We start from the raw sequence: 16,019 nt of genomic DNA, 5'->3' as shown, positions 1-16,019 counted from the left end.
GACAAAGAGAGAATCTTTAAAGCAGTAAGAGAAAAGCAGATAATTACCTACAAGGGAGTTCCCATAAGACTGTCAGCTGATTTCTCAAAAGCAACTTTGCAGGCCAGAAGGGAGTGGCAAGAAATATTCAGAGTGATGAAAAGCAAGACCCTACAACCAAGATTACTCTATCCTGCAAAGCTGTCATTTAGAATCAATGGCCACATAAAGAACTTTCCCAGACAAGAAAAAGCTAAAGGAGTTCATCACCACCAAATCGTTATTATATAAAATGTTGAAGGGTCTTTTTGAAGAAAAAGGTAAAATATATGAACAAACAAAATGGCAATGAATACATATCTATCGACAATGGAATCTACAAACAAAATGAACAGGCAGAACAGAAACAATCTCACAGATACAGAGAACATTTTGTTGGTTGCCAGATGGGAGGAGGGTTGGGGGAATGGGTGAAAAAGGTGAAGGGATTAAGAAGAACATGTTGGTTGCTAGACTGACAAACCTCAAAGAGAAGGTGGTTGGGGGGTGGGGTGGGAGGAAATAAACCAAAGAACTTATATGCATAACCAATGGACACAGACAACAGTGGGAAAAGGCAGGAAGGGGGCGGCAGTGGGGAGGAGCGCGTCAATGGGGGGAAAATGAGGAATATCTGTAATACATTCAACAATAAAGATAAAAAAAATAAATTAATTAATAAAAAATTTTTGTTTTCTTTTGGGGGGGTGAGTCAGAGAGAGAGAGAAGCAGCAATTGGTTGCCTCCCTCACAAGCCCTGACTGGGGATTGAACCCACAACCTGGTTAAGTGTCCTAACCAGGAATCGAACCCCTCACCTTTTTGGTGTATGGGACCATGGTCCAACCAACTGAGCCACACCAGCCAGGGCTCTATCTTTATTTTTAACCATCAAAAAGTCCTCCTATATTTAGAAGATACAAATTAAGTTATATTTTCTTATAGTTTTTTTTCTGCCTCTCCTCATGCCAAGGAGAGCTTCTGATTCTGACCAAGATTGATGGGACTAACAGCAGATTAGAGTTTTGCTCAACTCTGAAATGGAGAGAGGGCAGAGGAAATAATCAGTAAATGTGAAGTAAATAGGATTATCACATTTAAACAAAAGAAAGAATGTGGACTGGGAAAAAGAAAACAAAAACAGAACCTCAGGGAATGTGGGATCATAACAGAAAATCTAACATCCATATCACTGGATTCCCAAAAGGACAGGAGAAAGAGGGTGGGGATAAGAAAAAGTACTCAAAGAAATAATATCTGGAGCCCTGGCTTGTTTGGCTCAGCAGTTAAAGCATTGGCCTGTGGTGCGGAGAGACCTTAGTTCCCACTAAGGACATGTACCTCAGTTGCAGTTTGTCCCCAGCCCTGGTTGGGTCGGGCGGGTGGCAGCCACTCGATGTGCTCCTTTCACGTCGATGTTTGTCTCTCTCTCTCTCCCTCCCACTCTATCTGAACAAAAAATGGAAAAATGTCCTAGGATGAGGATAAATAAATAAATAATATCTGAAAACTTCCAAAAAGAAAAGAAAAATTCTATAGATGCAACATGATGCACAAACCCCAAACAGGATAAACTCAAAGAAATTCACACCAAGACACATTATAATAAAACTTAAAAACTAAAATAATTCTGAAAATTAAAGATAAAGACAAATATTGAAAGGAACCAGAGAATAAAGGATACTTCACAAATCAAACAACTGAGAATTTCTCATCAGAACATAGAGACCAGGGAAAGTAGCACTTTTTTTAAGTGCTAGAAGGAAAAAATGTCAACCCAGGCCCTGGCTGGTATGGCTCAGCAGTTAGAACGTTGGCCCGTGGACCAGAGAGACCTGGGTTCGGTTTCCGCTAAGGGCAGGTACCTCGCTTGCAGTTTGTTCCGGGCCCCGGCTGGGGTCGTGTGGGTGGCAACCAATCTCTGTGTCTCTCTCACATTGATGTTTCTCTCTCTCTCTTCCTCCCTCTCTCCCTCCCACTCTATCTGAAGATAAATGCAAAAATGTCCTCGGTCGAGGATTTAAAAAAAAAAAAAAGGTCAACCCAGAATTCACTGTCTAGTAAATATATTCTTCAGGAATGAAGGAAAAATAAATATATTCTCAGATGAAGAAAAACGAAGAGAATTTGTCATAAGCAGATATGCTCTAGAAAAATGGCTAAAAGATGTTCTTTCAAAAGAAAGGAAATGATAAAAGGAGGAATCCTGGAACATCAGGAAGGAAGAAAGAACACAAGCAGAATCTTGGTAAGTACAATAGACTTTTCTTCTCTAGAGTTTTCTAAATTATGTTTGATGGTTGAAGCAAAAGTTATTACACTGCCTAAAGCTGTTCTCAGTGTTGTAGAGGAAATACGTAAGATAATTATAATATAAATAAAGGAGGGTAATGGAACATAAAGGGAAGTAAGTTTTCTATATTTCATTCCAAATGATAAAATGTCAACACTAATAGAATTTGATGAGTTTTGTTTATACAGCATAATCCTAGAGCAACCATCAAGAAGCTATGCAAAGAGATACACTTAAACATACTACAGATAATTGAAATTCTAAAAGATGTCCAAGTAAACCACATGAAGGTAGGAAAAAGTAAACAGAGAACAAGAAAAGAGATAACAAATGCAAAACAAAAATAAAATGGCAGACTTAAGCCTTACCATATTAAAAATTACATTAAATATAAATGATTTAAACAACAGATATTGGTAGAGTAAACAAAGAACATGACCCAAATATACACTATGTAAAAGAAATTCACTTCAAATACAATGACATGTGTAGGTTGAAAGCAAAAGGATAGGAAGAGATATACTATGCAAACATTAGTCAATGTATGCAGAAGTAGCTATATTAATATCAGATAAAGTAGACTTCATTAAGAAAATTACCAGGGACATGCCCGGCCAGTATGGTTCAGTGGTTGAGCATTGACCCATGCACCAAGAGGTCGCCGGTTCGATTCCCAGTCAGGGCACATGTCCAGGTTGTCAGCCAAATTCCCAGTGGGGGCATGCAGGAGGTGGCCAGTCGATGTTCTCTCTCATTGATGTTTCCATCTCTCTCTCCCTCTCCCTTCTTCTCTCTCTAAAATCAATAAAGAAAAAAAATTTTTTTAAAGAAAATTACCAGGGACAGAGAAAGACATTACATAAGGATAAAAGGGTCAACCCACCAAGAAGACAGAGGAGTCATAAATGTGTGTGCACCAAACAATAACTGGAAAATATATGAAGCAAAAACTGATAAAACTGAATGGGAAAATAGGTGAATTGACAATTATAGTTGAAGCTTCAACACTTCTCTCTCAATAATTGATAGAACTAGACTAAAATCAGCAAGAAGACAAAAAAAAAACAACTCAATACCACCATATAACAACAGGGTCTAATCAACATTTATGTAACACTACCCAACAACAGAAGAATACATGTTCTTTTCAAGTGCCCAGAGAACCAGTGCCAAGACAGACCATATTCTGGGCCACAAAAACTTCAAAATCAATGAAAGCAAAAATTGGTTCTTTGAAATATCAACAAAATTAACAAACCTTTAGCTAAATTGACCTTTAAAAAAAAACAAAGAAGAAGAAGAAAAAATAAAAACAAAGAAGACAAATTAATGAAATGAGAATGAAATATGAGACATTACTAATGACATCTTGTTAATGATAAAAGTGATAAGGCAATACTGTGAACAAGTGTATGCCAACAAAATAGATAACCTAGACGAAATGGACAAATCCCTAGAAACACACACTACCAAATCTGACTCAGGAAGAATCAGGAAATATGAATGGATCTATAACAAGTTAAGAGTTTGAGTTAGTCATTGAAAACTTCCAACAAAGAAAAGTCCAGGACCAGATGGCTTCACTAAGAAATTCTACCAAATATTAAAAGAATGACTAACATCAGTTAATTTTAAACTCTTACAAAAAAATAGAAGAGGGAATACCTCCTAATTTACTCTATGAAGTCAGGATTGCCCTGATCCAAAGTCAGACAAAGATATCACAAGAAAACTACAACCAATAACTCTTATAAATAGAGATGCAAAAAGACTCAACAATATATTAGCAAACTGAATTTAACAATGCATAAGAAGACTATATATGCAACATGACCAAATGGGATTTATTCTAGGAATGAAAAATTGTTTTAACATCCAAATATTAACTAATGTAGTATACTGTATCCACAGAATCAAGAACAAAAACTACATGATTATCTCAATAGACACAGAAAAAGCATTTGACAAATCCAGCAACCTTTCTTTATAAAACACAACAAACAAGGAGTAGATGGACATATACAATGAAAGACTAAATACTTTCTCCCTAAGATCAGGAACAAAACAAGGATGTCTGTTCTCACTACTTCTATTTAATTGTATTGGAGGTCTTAAACAGGCCAGTTAGGCAAGAAAAGAATGAGAAGGCCAAGACTGAAAAGGAAGAAGTAAAATTATCACTATTTATAGATGCAATGATATTGTATATAGAAAATCCTAAACAATCCACTAAAATATTATTAGAATTAACAAACAAGTTTATCAAGGTCACAAGGAACAAAAAAACAATGGTTTTTCTATACACTACCAGTGAACAATGTGAAAATAAAATAAAATAAAAACAATTACACTTACAATAGTATTGAATATAATAGGATACTTAAAAGAATAAAATAAAAAATTAGAAATTTAGATCTAACCAAAATTTAAAACTTTTGTGCTTAACAAGACAAATTCCAGAAAATAGAAAGACAACCTTCACTAATAGGACAAATATAAGCAACATATCTGATAAGAAACTTGTATCTAGAATATTTAAAAAACCCTTATAGTAATAATAAAAAACAGGTAACCTGATTTAAAAAATGGTCAAAGATCCAAATAGATAGTTCTCCAAACAACATACACAAATGGCCAATAAAGCACATGAAAAGATGCTCAACATCATTAGTCATTAGGGAAATACAAATCAAAACCATAATGTGATACAACTTCACACTCATTAAGATATTATAAAAAATTGAAAATAACAAGTGTTGGTGACGATGTGAAGAAATTGGAATCCTCATCCATTTCTGGTGGAAATATATTATGATGAAGCCACTTTTGATAACAGTCTGGGAAGTCCTCAAAAGGTTAAACAACATAGAGTTACCATATGTCCAAGCAATCCCACTCTAGTTATACACTCGAGAGAAATGAAAACACATGTCCACGTGAAAACTTGTACATAAATGTTCATAGCAGCATTATTAATGATAGTCAGAGTGGAAACAAACCAAATATCCATCAACTGATAAATGGACAAAATGTGGTATATCCACACAAGGAATATTACTCAGCCATAAAAAAAGAATGAAGCACTGGTATAGGCTGCAACATGAATGAACCTAGAAAATATTATTCTAAGTGAAAAGTTAGGCACAAAGCACACTTATTATTTGGTTCCATTTATAGGAAATGTGCAGAAGAGCTAATTTGTATAAAAATAAGTTAGTTTAGTGTCTAGCCTACTACTTGGAGGGTAATAGGCATTGACTGCTCATGAATACATAGTTTCTCGTGGGGGTGAGAAAAATGTTCTAAAATTGTGGCACAACTGTGAATAGGCTGAAAAATACTTAATTGTATACTTCAAATGAGTGATTTGTATGGTATGTAAATTATATCTCAAGAAAGCTGTTTAAAAAAGGTTAAGAGTAGACTAGCATGTCTATCTTAATCATGAAAAAAAAAAATCCCTCAACAAATTTAAAAGAAATATAATGGTATATTAAGTAAAAAATCTATAAACAGTAAATCAATCACTAAGAAAACAAATCAGAACAAAGAGCAATACAGCTAATAAGCAAACAAAGAGGGTTAAATGGATTAAAGTGCTTAGAGAAATAATAGAACGTAAGAAGTGTCACAGCTATTATTTTTACTATGTGATAGGGTTATACTTTTATTAGATTTAATCCAAGATTCTTTATATTTTTGTTGCTACTTTAGATTGTATCTTTTAAAAACTGCTATCTTCTGATTTTTGCTAATGTATGAAATGCAAATGAATTTTACTTTGAATCCAGCATCCTTGTTCATTCTAACAATTTATTTGTAGATGCCTTTGGTTTTTCCATATAGATAATCATATCATCTGCAAATAATGAGAATGTGTTTCTTTCTAAACCTTGTACTTTTGTTTCTTTTTCTTGTTTTATTGCACTGGCTAGGATGTCCAGTGGCACACATCATATAGAAGTCTCCACCTGGCAGGGATAATTCATTGTTATATTGTCTGCTGTAGTTTCTTAGTAGATATCTTTATTCCATTAGCTTTTATTCCTATTTTTGTTCTTTTTTATTATGAATGAATTGAATTTCACTGGATAAGTTTTATTGCATCTGTTAAAATATTACTGTGGTTTTCTTCCTCATTCTATTAATATGGTGATTCATGTTATGTAATTGTATGCTACACCAACCTGCCATTCTAAGGATAAACCCAACTTGGCTGTAATCATTTATCTGATATATTATTGGATTCAGTTTGCATCAATGTTCATGAGTGAGATTTATCAGTAATTTTATTTCTTTTTTTTAATATGTTTTTTTTTTTTTTTATTGATTTTAGGAAAAGAGGAAGGGAGAGGGAGAGAGAGAGAGAGAGAGAAATACCCATGTGATTGGCTGCCTCCTGCATGTCTCCAACCGGAGCTCAAGCCTAAAACCTGGCATGTGCCCTGATTGGGAAAAGAACCGGCAACCTTTGGTGCATGGGATGATGCTCAACCAACTAAGCCACACAGGCCAGGGCAGTAATTTTATTTCTTGTCCTGTTTTTGTTCAGCTTGCATATAAAGATTATATTAGCCTTGTAAAAATGAGGTGACTGACTATTTTCTATTTTTCTACAAGATTGAATGATCTGTCTTGGAAGGTGGAATTTGCAAGGAAAGCTATTTGAACATGAGGGAGCGGTAAATTTCAAATTACTGATTACATTTCTTTCATTGAAAGACAATTAAAATTTTAAAATTTTGCCCTCGCCAGTTTTGCTCAGTGGTTAGAGTGTCGGCTCGTGGACCAGAGAGTCCTGGGTTTCGTTCCCACTAAGGGCATGTACCTCGGTTGCAGTTTGTCCCCAGCCCTGGTTGGGGTCATATGGGTGGTGACCACTCGATGTGTCTCTCTCACGTCAATGCTTCTCTCTCTCTCCCCCTCCCACTCTCCCTCCTTCTATATCTGAAGATAAATGCAAAAAAAAATGTCCTCGGGTGAGGAATTTAAAAAATATATATTTTTAAATTTCTTTTTAACTCCATTAGAAAACTGTTTTCTAAGAAACTATCCAGTTTATCTGTTTGGCATAAAGTTGACTAATAGCCTCTTATATTTCTTTTCACTCGCTGGCACTCTATGGTTAAATCTCCTTTGTTTTCCTACTGTTTTTATTTATGCCTCCTCTTTTTCTTGTTAATATTACCAGAAGTTTGACTTTATATTTGTATTTCCAAGAAGTCAATTTTGGGCTTTGCTGCCTTAAATTGTGTTTCATCTGATACTAACACAGCTCACAAGTTCACTTTTGGTTAACCTTTGCATGGTGTATCTTTCTCTCCCTTGACCTTTAATATTGTGGGGTTTTTTTTTTCTTTTTTTCACTTTGTAGGAGAGTCTCTTGTAATTTCAGAGAGCTGGATTTCCCAACCTACAACGTGACAAGTTTTTCCTGAATCTAGAGCATTTGATCCCCTTACATTTTCTGTGATTACAGGTGTATTAGGATTTATTTGTAACAGCTATGTTCAAGCTCCCCTTGTCCACTCCTCCTTTCTGCCTTCTTTTTGATTAATTTTAATTTTTTCTTATTCCCTTATTTTCCCCTTTTACCTGTTTGAAAATTATACATTCTGTGCCTATTTCAGTGGTCACCTTCTAAAAGGTAATAACCTCTGACATTAACATCTTTGTTCTCCTCCCCTGAAACATCAACACTTTAGAATGTTTTAACCCTGTCACCTGCTGCCAGCTCCCATTACTATTGTCCCCAGTGCCCTGTGATTATTCTGTATGCTTAGGACTAGTGTGCAGGGTGCACTGGAGAGGATCCCCCCTCCCCCTCCTCAGATGGTGGCCACACCCAGCTCTCCAGACGGAGAGCCAGGAGCAGGAAGCAGCTGTAAACACAGACCAGGCACCCACACTGTTCCCAGGAGCTGGTCCTCAGATCCTATCTCTGCCTGACCTGCCTTTGTTAAACCCTTGGGACTTGGCACTCAGGTCAGGGTTTGCCCAAACAAGGAGTGAGTCAGAGCTGGATATCCAGGGCCAGGCTGACCACGCCAAGGATGTGAGGACGCTGTCCTGGCTTCTAGCCCTTTCCAGAATCAGGAGGATGTCGTACCTCCCAACCCACCCGTGTGCCCAGGGAGACTGACAGGGCCTGGAATGTGCAAACTCACTCCTCAGCTGCCCTTGTTCGCCCCTGCAAACACTCCCTTCTCTTCACACATTCATCAAAGAGGCAGAGCCAGAATGCCTTTCTGACTGGCCTTGTGACTGGCCTTGGCTGGGTCCTACTCCTAACAGCAAATGCTGGCCCAGGAATCATCACAAAGCCAAGGATGCTGCCTCAGACTGTGTCTTCTCCTGCTCTCATTCCAGACCCCACAGGCTGAGTGATAGGGTGGAGAAGGGCTGGGCAGATGGGAAACTGCCACCTACCTGGGAGGCTGGGAGGTTTTGGAGAGGAGCTGCCCTTAAAATGGGTTTAGAGGAATGAGTAGGAGTTCATCAGGGCGAAGGTGGGAATAGGCATTCCTGGAAAGGGGAGATCCTGAGCAAGAGCAGTGACAGCACCAGTGTAGTGGGGGGAAGGGGGGGGGACACAACAATAGAACAACTGAAGCCCCACCCTCACCCCCAGATGCTGAGTGATACCTGGAAGAGATCTCACAAGAACAAAACCAAGAGCCCAGGTTTTCAGGAAGTTAACATTTTCTGGAAACCACCATTCCACAGTAGTCACATAGCCACATCTAGCTATCGGGACAGGTAAAATGTAGTCTTTCAGCTGGTGGCCACAGACTCAGATGTCAAGGGACCTCCCATTCCCAGGGGAAGGGGACCATCCCCAGCTGTGTGCTCGGTCTGAGGGCTTGTGGATCTCAGGGGAAGAGAAGCAGGAGTGAGTCAGAGACCCTGGGCCAAGGACGGGGTTCAAGACAGCAGACAGAGCATGCTACATCACTCCCCTCCCTCCCACCATAGAGTGCCCCCACTGCATCCAACAGTAAAGATGTTGAAAGCTAATAAACTCACTAATAAGTTTTGAGAGGCTTTGAGTAGTTTTTGAATGAGAGAAGGAGATAGGGTGAGATGAAAAGATAAACCAAGATGGAGGTAAATACCAACCCTGAGTGCAGATGAGGAGCCATGGCCCAGGAAGAAGGAGGGCTGCAGCTTCCAGCTGAGCCCTAGCAGCCACTTTGTTCCTCTGCAGTACGTGAATAAATACATCATGGCATGTCCACACAGGGGAATATTATGCAGCTGTGAAAATGAGCAAAGTGGAGCAACACACATTTGTGTGCATTTTATAGATGCAATGTCAGGTGAGTGGTACATGACCCCAAACTGTATGTGTGTATGATTCCATAGCAGACTGTATTTTCCAAAGATGTTACAAATGCAGAAATATACAAAGATACCTCTTATCACAATTCTCTTCTTTTACTTTTATATTTTTATCCTCACTCAAAGACTTTTTTTTGGTATTTATCTTCAGATAGAGCGGGAGGGAGAGAGGGGGGAAGAGAAAGAGAGAGAAACATCAATGTGAGAGAGACACATCAAGTGGCTGCCACTGGCACGACCCCAACTGGGGCTGGGGACAAACTGCAACCGAGGTACAAGCCCTTAGCCGGAACCAAACCTGGGACTCTCTGGTCCACGGGCTGACGCTCTAACCGCTGAGCCAAACTGGCCAGGGCACAATTCTCTTCTTTTAAAAATTAAATTAAAAATTTTAAATTGTGGCCCTGGCCGGTTTGGGTCAGCGGTTAGAGCATCGGCCCGTGGACCAGAGTCCCAGGTTTGGTTCCCGCTAAGGGCGCGTACCTTCGTTGCAGTTTGTCCCCAGTCCTGGTAGGTCATGCGAGTGGCAGCCCCTAATGTGTCCCTTTCACATCGATGTTTCTCTTTCTCTCTCGCTCTCTCTTCCTCTCTGTCCCTCCAACTCTATCTGAACAAAACATGGAAAAATGTCCTCGGGTGAGGATAAAAAAATTTTTTTTTTAAATTGTGGTAAATTCCACTTTAGATTTACCTTCTTAATAATTCATTTAGGTGTACATTTCAGCAACATTAAGTATATTCACATTGTGGTATAACCATCACCACCATCTAACTCCAGAACTTCTTCATCTTCCCAAACTGAAGCTCTGTACTCATTAAATAAAAACTCTTCATTTCTCCTGGCCCCTGGCAACCACGATTCTACTTTCCATCTCTATGACTTTGACTGCTCTAGGGACCTCATATATGTGGGATCATTCAGTACTTGGCCTTTTGTGACTGGCTTTATTTCACTTAGCATGATGTCCTCAAGGTTTATCCATGTTGTAGCATATTTCAGAATTGACTTCCTTTTTAAGGCCGAATAATATTCCAGTGCATGGATGGACCACAATTTGTCCATTCATCCATCTATCCATCGATGAACACTTGGATTGCTTCCGCCTTTTGGCTATTTTGAATAATGCTGCTAAGAGCATGGGTGTACATGCACCTGCTTTTCTTACGATAGGATGCTGCTCCCCATCCCCACAGAACGATGGAGGTCTGTTTCTTCCCCTGGTACCTGGGAAGGCCATGACAGGGATGATATTGTGTGACTTTCAGGCTAGGTTCTAAAGGGCCATCAGCTTCCCCCTCGTCCCTCTTGGAGCCCAGATGCCATGTAGTGAGCAAGCTCAGGTGGACATAGAGGCCACATGTGAATGTTCTTGGCGACAGCTGGCATCAACTACCAGAGATGGAGGGGAGGGATTCTCAAAGTGACCCCCTCCTCCATGACCACATGCAAAGCCTAGAGCAAAAACCACCTTGCTGAGCCCAGCACTTGAGAGAGAATAATAGAATGATCCTTGCTTCAGACCCCTGGGGTTTGGGGTGTTTGCTATGCAGGGATAGATAGATAGCCAGATTTCTATAAAGTTTAAAAGCAGGCAAATTTAAACCATGTTATTTAGGAATGCATATACAGTAAAACAATAAAGAAGAACTAAGAAAAGATTACCATGACAGTGAGGCTAGCCTTTATCTCCAGAGAGAGTGAGTAGAAAGGACATATGGAGCTTCCAAGGTGATGCCTGGGGAGTGACTACGTGAATGTTTGCTTTAAAATAATTTGTGAAGCTGTATGTTTCTGTTGAATGTTATCTTTCACAATAAAAAGCTGTGAAAAGAAGAGAATGTGCCCTAGGAGATCTTTTTGGATATTTCTGCATTTGTGACATCTTTGGAAAAAACAATCTGCCAGAGTCATACATACATACTGTATGGGGTCTTGCATCGCTTACCCGACATTGCATCTGTAAAATTCACACAAATGTGTGTTGCTCCACTTTGCTCATTTTCACAGCTGCATAGGGTAAAGTGCTCTGGGTTTAGATGATGTGGCCCAGCTCCTGCCAGCAGCCTCCACCATGTATTTATTTTACAAAGCAGCCTGGCCTGGACAGGACCACCACATGCCATAGCTACCTTCTCACTCAGGGCCCAAATCCCTGGGAGCAGCAGGCCAGTGTGACCATGAGACAAACCCACACCAGCTACTCTGATGACTATTCAGCCAACCAGGAAGTCCAGATGGAAGCCAGCTAATGAGAGAACAAAGGCAAACTTCAGAAATCTTGACAACATAAAATAATAGTAAAGCCTTGGCAACCCCAATCTACTTTCTGTTTCTGTGAATTTGCCTGTTCTGGACATTTTATATAAGTGGCATCATATAATATTTGGCCTTTCGTATCTGGCTTCTTTCACTTAGCATAATGTTTTCTAGGTTCACTTATGTTGCAGCCTGTGTCAGTATTTCATTCCTTTGTATGGCTGAATAACATTTCATTGTATGGATATACTACATTTTATCTTTTCATCAGTTGATAGACATTTGGGTTGTTTCTATTTTATTATGAATAAAAACTACTATGAACATTTGTGGCCCTGGCCGGTTTGGCTCAGCGGTTAGAGCGTTGGCCTGCGGTCCGGAGAGACCCGGGTTCGGTTCCCGCTAAGGGCATGTACCTCGGTTGCAGTTTGTCCCCGGCCCTGGTTGGTCGTGCAGGTGGCAGCCACTCGATGTGTCCCTTCACATCGATGTTTCTCTCTCTCTCTCTTCCTCTCTCTCCCTCACACTTTATCCCTCACACTCTATCTGTGCAAAAAATGGAAAAAACTGTCCTCGGGTGAGGATAAAAAAAAAAAAAAAAAGAACATTTGTGTACAAGTTTTTGTATGGACATATATTTTCATTTCTCTTGAGCACCTAGATGTGGAATTGCTGAGTCATATGGTAACTCTATGTTTAAGGAACTTTTTGAGGAACTGCTAAACTTTTCCACAGTGGTTATACCATTTTACATTCTCACCAGCAACGTATGAGGGTTCCAATTCTTTGCAACCTTGTCAATACTTGTGTCAATTTTTAAAATTATACACATCTGCTCTGGCTGGCATTGCTCAATGCATTGGCCCATGCACTGAAGGATCTCGGTATTGATTCCCAGTCAAAGGCATGTACCTGGGTTTCAGGTTTGATTCCCGGCCCCAGTCGGGGCATGTGCAGGGGGCAACCGATTTATGTGCCTCTTTCATATTGATGTTTCTCTCTCCCTCTCTCTCTCTATCTCTCTCTCCCTCTCTCCCTCCCTTTCACTCTCTCTAAAAATCAATGGAAAAAGTATCCTCCAGTGAAGATCAACAACAACAACAAAAATTATACGCATCCTAGTGGATGTGAAGTGGTATCTCATTGTGGTTTTGATTTGCATTTCCTTAATGACTAATAATGTTGAACATCTTTTCATGTGCTTATTGGCCATTTGCATACCTTCTTTGGAGAACTATCTATTCAAATACTTTGCCTATTTTTAAATTGGGTTGCTTTTTATTGCTAAGTTGTAAGTATTCTTCCTATATTCTGTATACTTGACCCTTATTAGATACGTACTTTGCAAATGTTTTCCATTTGTGAGTTGTCTTTTACTTTATTGATAATGTCCTTTGATGCACAAAAGTTTTTATTTTTGGTGAAGCCCAATTTATCTATTTTTTTTTTCTTTGATTGCTTATGTTTTTGGTGTTATCTGTTAGAAAATGTTGCCTAATTTGAAGTCATTCGGATTCCACATATGTTTTCTTCTAAGCGCATTATAGTTTTAGTTCTTCCAGTAAGGTAGTTAGTCCATTTTTTTAAAACATTTTTTTCTTTATTAATTTTTAGAGAGAGAGGGAGATAGAAACATCAATGAGAAAGAACATTGATAGGCCGCCTCCTGCATGCCCCCCACTGGGTATTTGGCCCACAACCTGGGCATGTGCCCTGACTGGGAATCAAACTGGCAACCTTTTGGTGTATGGGTCGATGCCCAACCACCGGAGCCACACTGGCTGGGCTAGTTATTTCATTTTGAATTCATTTTCTTATATGATATGAGGTAGAGGTCCAAGTTCATTCTTTGGTATATGGATATACAGTTGTCCCAGCACCATGTGTTGAAAAGACTATTTCTTCCCCATTGAACGGTCAAAAATCAATTGACTGTAGCCCTGGCCAGTTTGGCTCAGTGGCTGTAGCACTGGCCTGCAGACCAAAGGATGACGGGTTCAACTGCTGGTCAAGGGCATGTACTTTGGTTGCAGATTTGATCCTCGGCTCCTGTCAGATCGTTCAAGAGGCAACCAATTGATGTGTCTCTTTCACATTGTTGTTTCTCTTTCTCCCTTTCTCCCTCTCCTTCTCTCCAAAAATCAATGGAAAAATATCCTTGGGTGAGGATGGAAAAAAATATCAATTCACTATAGAGCAGTGGGAAGAGGTGAGAACGACCCTCAGACTGACCAAAGCCCACAAACTGCTGCATCCCCATATCCAGCTACTGTTGCCATCATGCCCAAGGGAAAGACTAAAGAGGATGCTAAAGGAGATAAAGCCAAGGTGATGGACAAACCACAGAGGTGATCCATCAGGTTATCAGCTAAACCTGCTCCTCCAAAGCCAGAGCCCAAGCCTATAAAGGCCTCTGCCAAGAAGGAAGAGAATGTACCCAAAGAGAAAAAGGAGAAAGCTGATGCAAGTGAGGATGGGAATAACCCTGCAGAAAATGGAGATATCAAAACAAACCAAGCACAGAAAGCTGAAGGTGATGGAGATGCCAAGTGAAGTGTGCACTTTTGATAACTGTGTATTTCTGATGACTGTACAGTTTGAAATACTATTTTTCATCAAGTTTTATAAAAATGCAGAATTTTTTAAAGCTATGTTGTTAACACACAGAACACTTCATTGTTGTTTTTTTGGGGAAGGACTAATAGAATGTCTCCAAAGCTGGATTGACATGGGGAAAAACGCCTTTCCCTTCTAGTTTTGAGAGACTTCCTCTTGGTTCCTGGGAGAGAGGATCCCCTGATGTTGACACACATTAGCCACCTTGGCACAAACACTTCGTGGTGTGGAAAAACAAAATTTCTGTTTATGTCCTTCTCCACTTTAAGCTTAAGCCCAGAGACATCTTGGGACCTGACCAAAAAAAAAAGTGGTCTATAGATCTACAATCTAAAAAAAGGAACTGCAGCTCCTTTGAATTTTAGAATCAGCTTATTCATTTTTCTTTTTAAGGCAGTTAGAATTTGGATAGGGAATCTGAATTGAATCTAAAGATCAATTTGAGAAGTTCTGACATCTTGATATTAAATTTTCTAGTCCATCACACAGAATCTTTCAATTTTCTTCCAATAATGTTTTGTAGTTTCAGTATACAAAACTTGCTTTAATTTTAAGGTTAAATTAATTCCTAAGTGTTTTATTCTTTTTGATGTTATTCATCTTTTTGATGTAAGTGGAATTGTTTTTGTAATTTTACTTTCAGATTGTTCATCAGTAGTATACTGAAGTATAACTGATTTTGTATGTTGATCTTGTATCCTGCAACTTTATTGACCTTATTATCTCTAAAGTGTTTTTTTGTAGATTCTTTAGAGAGTTCTGTTTATAAAATTGTGTCATCTGCAAATAGAGATGGTTTTACGTCTTCATTTCTATTCTAGATGCTTTTATTTCTTTTTCTTGTCTAATTTTCCTGCCTAGAAACTCAAATACAATGTTAAATAGAAGCGGTGAGAATGGATGTCCTTGTCTTGTTCTTGATTTTGAAGGAAAGTGTTCAGTCTTTTGCCATTAAGTATAATGTTAGCTGTGGATTTTTTATAGATGCCCTTTATCAGATTGAGAAAGTTCCCTTCTTTTCCTAGTTTGTGTGTTTTTATCATGAAAGGGCGCTTGACTTTGTCAAATGCATTTTCTGTGTCTATTAAGATGATTATGTGTTTTTCCTTCTTTATTATATTAATATGGTATATTACATTGATTTTTTATTGATTGATTTTAGGGAAAGGTTTTCAATTAGCAATAATTGCACCTCGAATAAACCTCATTGGCTATGATACTGCCACTGTGCAAAGCCATGATTGATTTTTTTTTTTTTTTATCTTCACCCGAGGACATTTTTCCAGTTTTTGTTCAGGTAGAGTGGTGGGGAGAGAGAGGAACAAAGAGAGAGAGAGAAACATCGATGTGAAAGGGACACATCAAGTGGCTGCCACCCGCACAACTGACCAGGGCCGGGGACAAACTGCAACCGAGGTACATGCCCTTAGCGGGAACCGAACCCGGGTCTCTCAGGACCGCAGGCTGACGCTCTAACCGCTGAGCCAAACCGGC

At 39.1% G+C, this 16,019-nt stretch overlaps 2 pseudogenes; one reads left to right on the top strand and one right to left on the bottom strand.

Moving 5' to 3' along the window:
- The first annotated feature begins 14,189 nt into the window (after window positions 1-14,189).
- LOC118640246 lies at window positions 14,190-14,462 on the top strand (annotated as a pseudogene).
- Window positions 14,463-15,640: 1,178 nt separating this feature from the next.
- LOC118640433 lies at window positions 15,641-15,762 on the bottom strand (annotated as a pseudogene).
- Window positions 15,763-16,019: the final 257 nt, after the last annotated feature.

Source organism: Molossus molossus, unplaced genomic scaffold (genome assembly GCF_014108415.1).
Source record: "Molossus molossus isolate mMolMol1 unplaced genomic scaffold, mMolMol1.p scaffold_m16_p_22, whole genome shotgun sequence".
NCBI lineage: Eukaryota > Metazoa > Chordata > Mammalia > Chiroptera > Molossidae > Molossus > Molossus molossus.
Note: the sequence above shows the minus strand (reverse complement) of the source record. Positions and strands in the feature narration are given on the sequence as shown.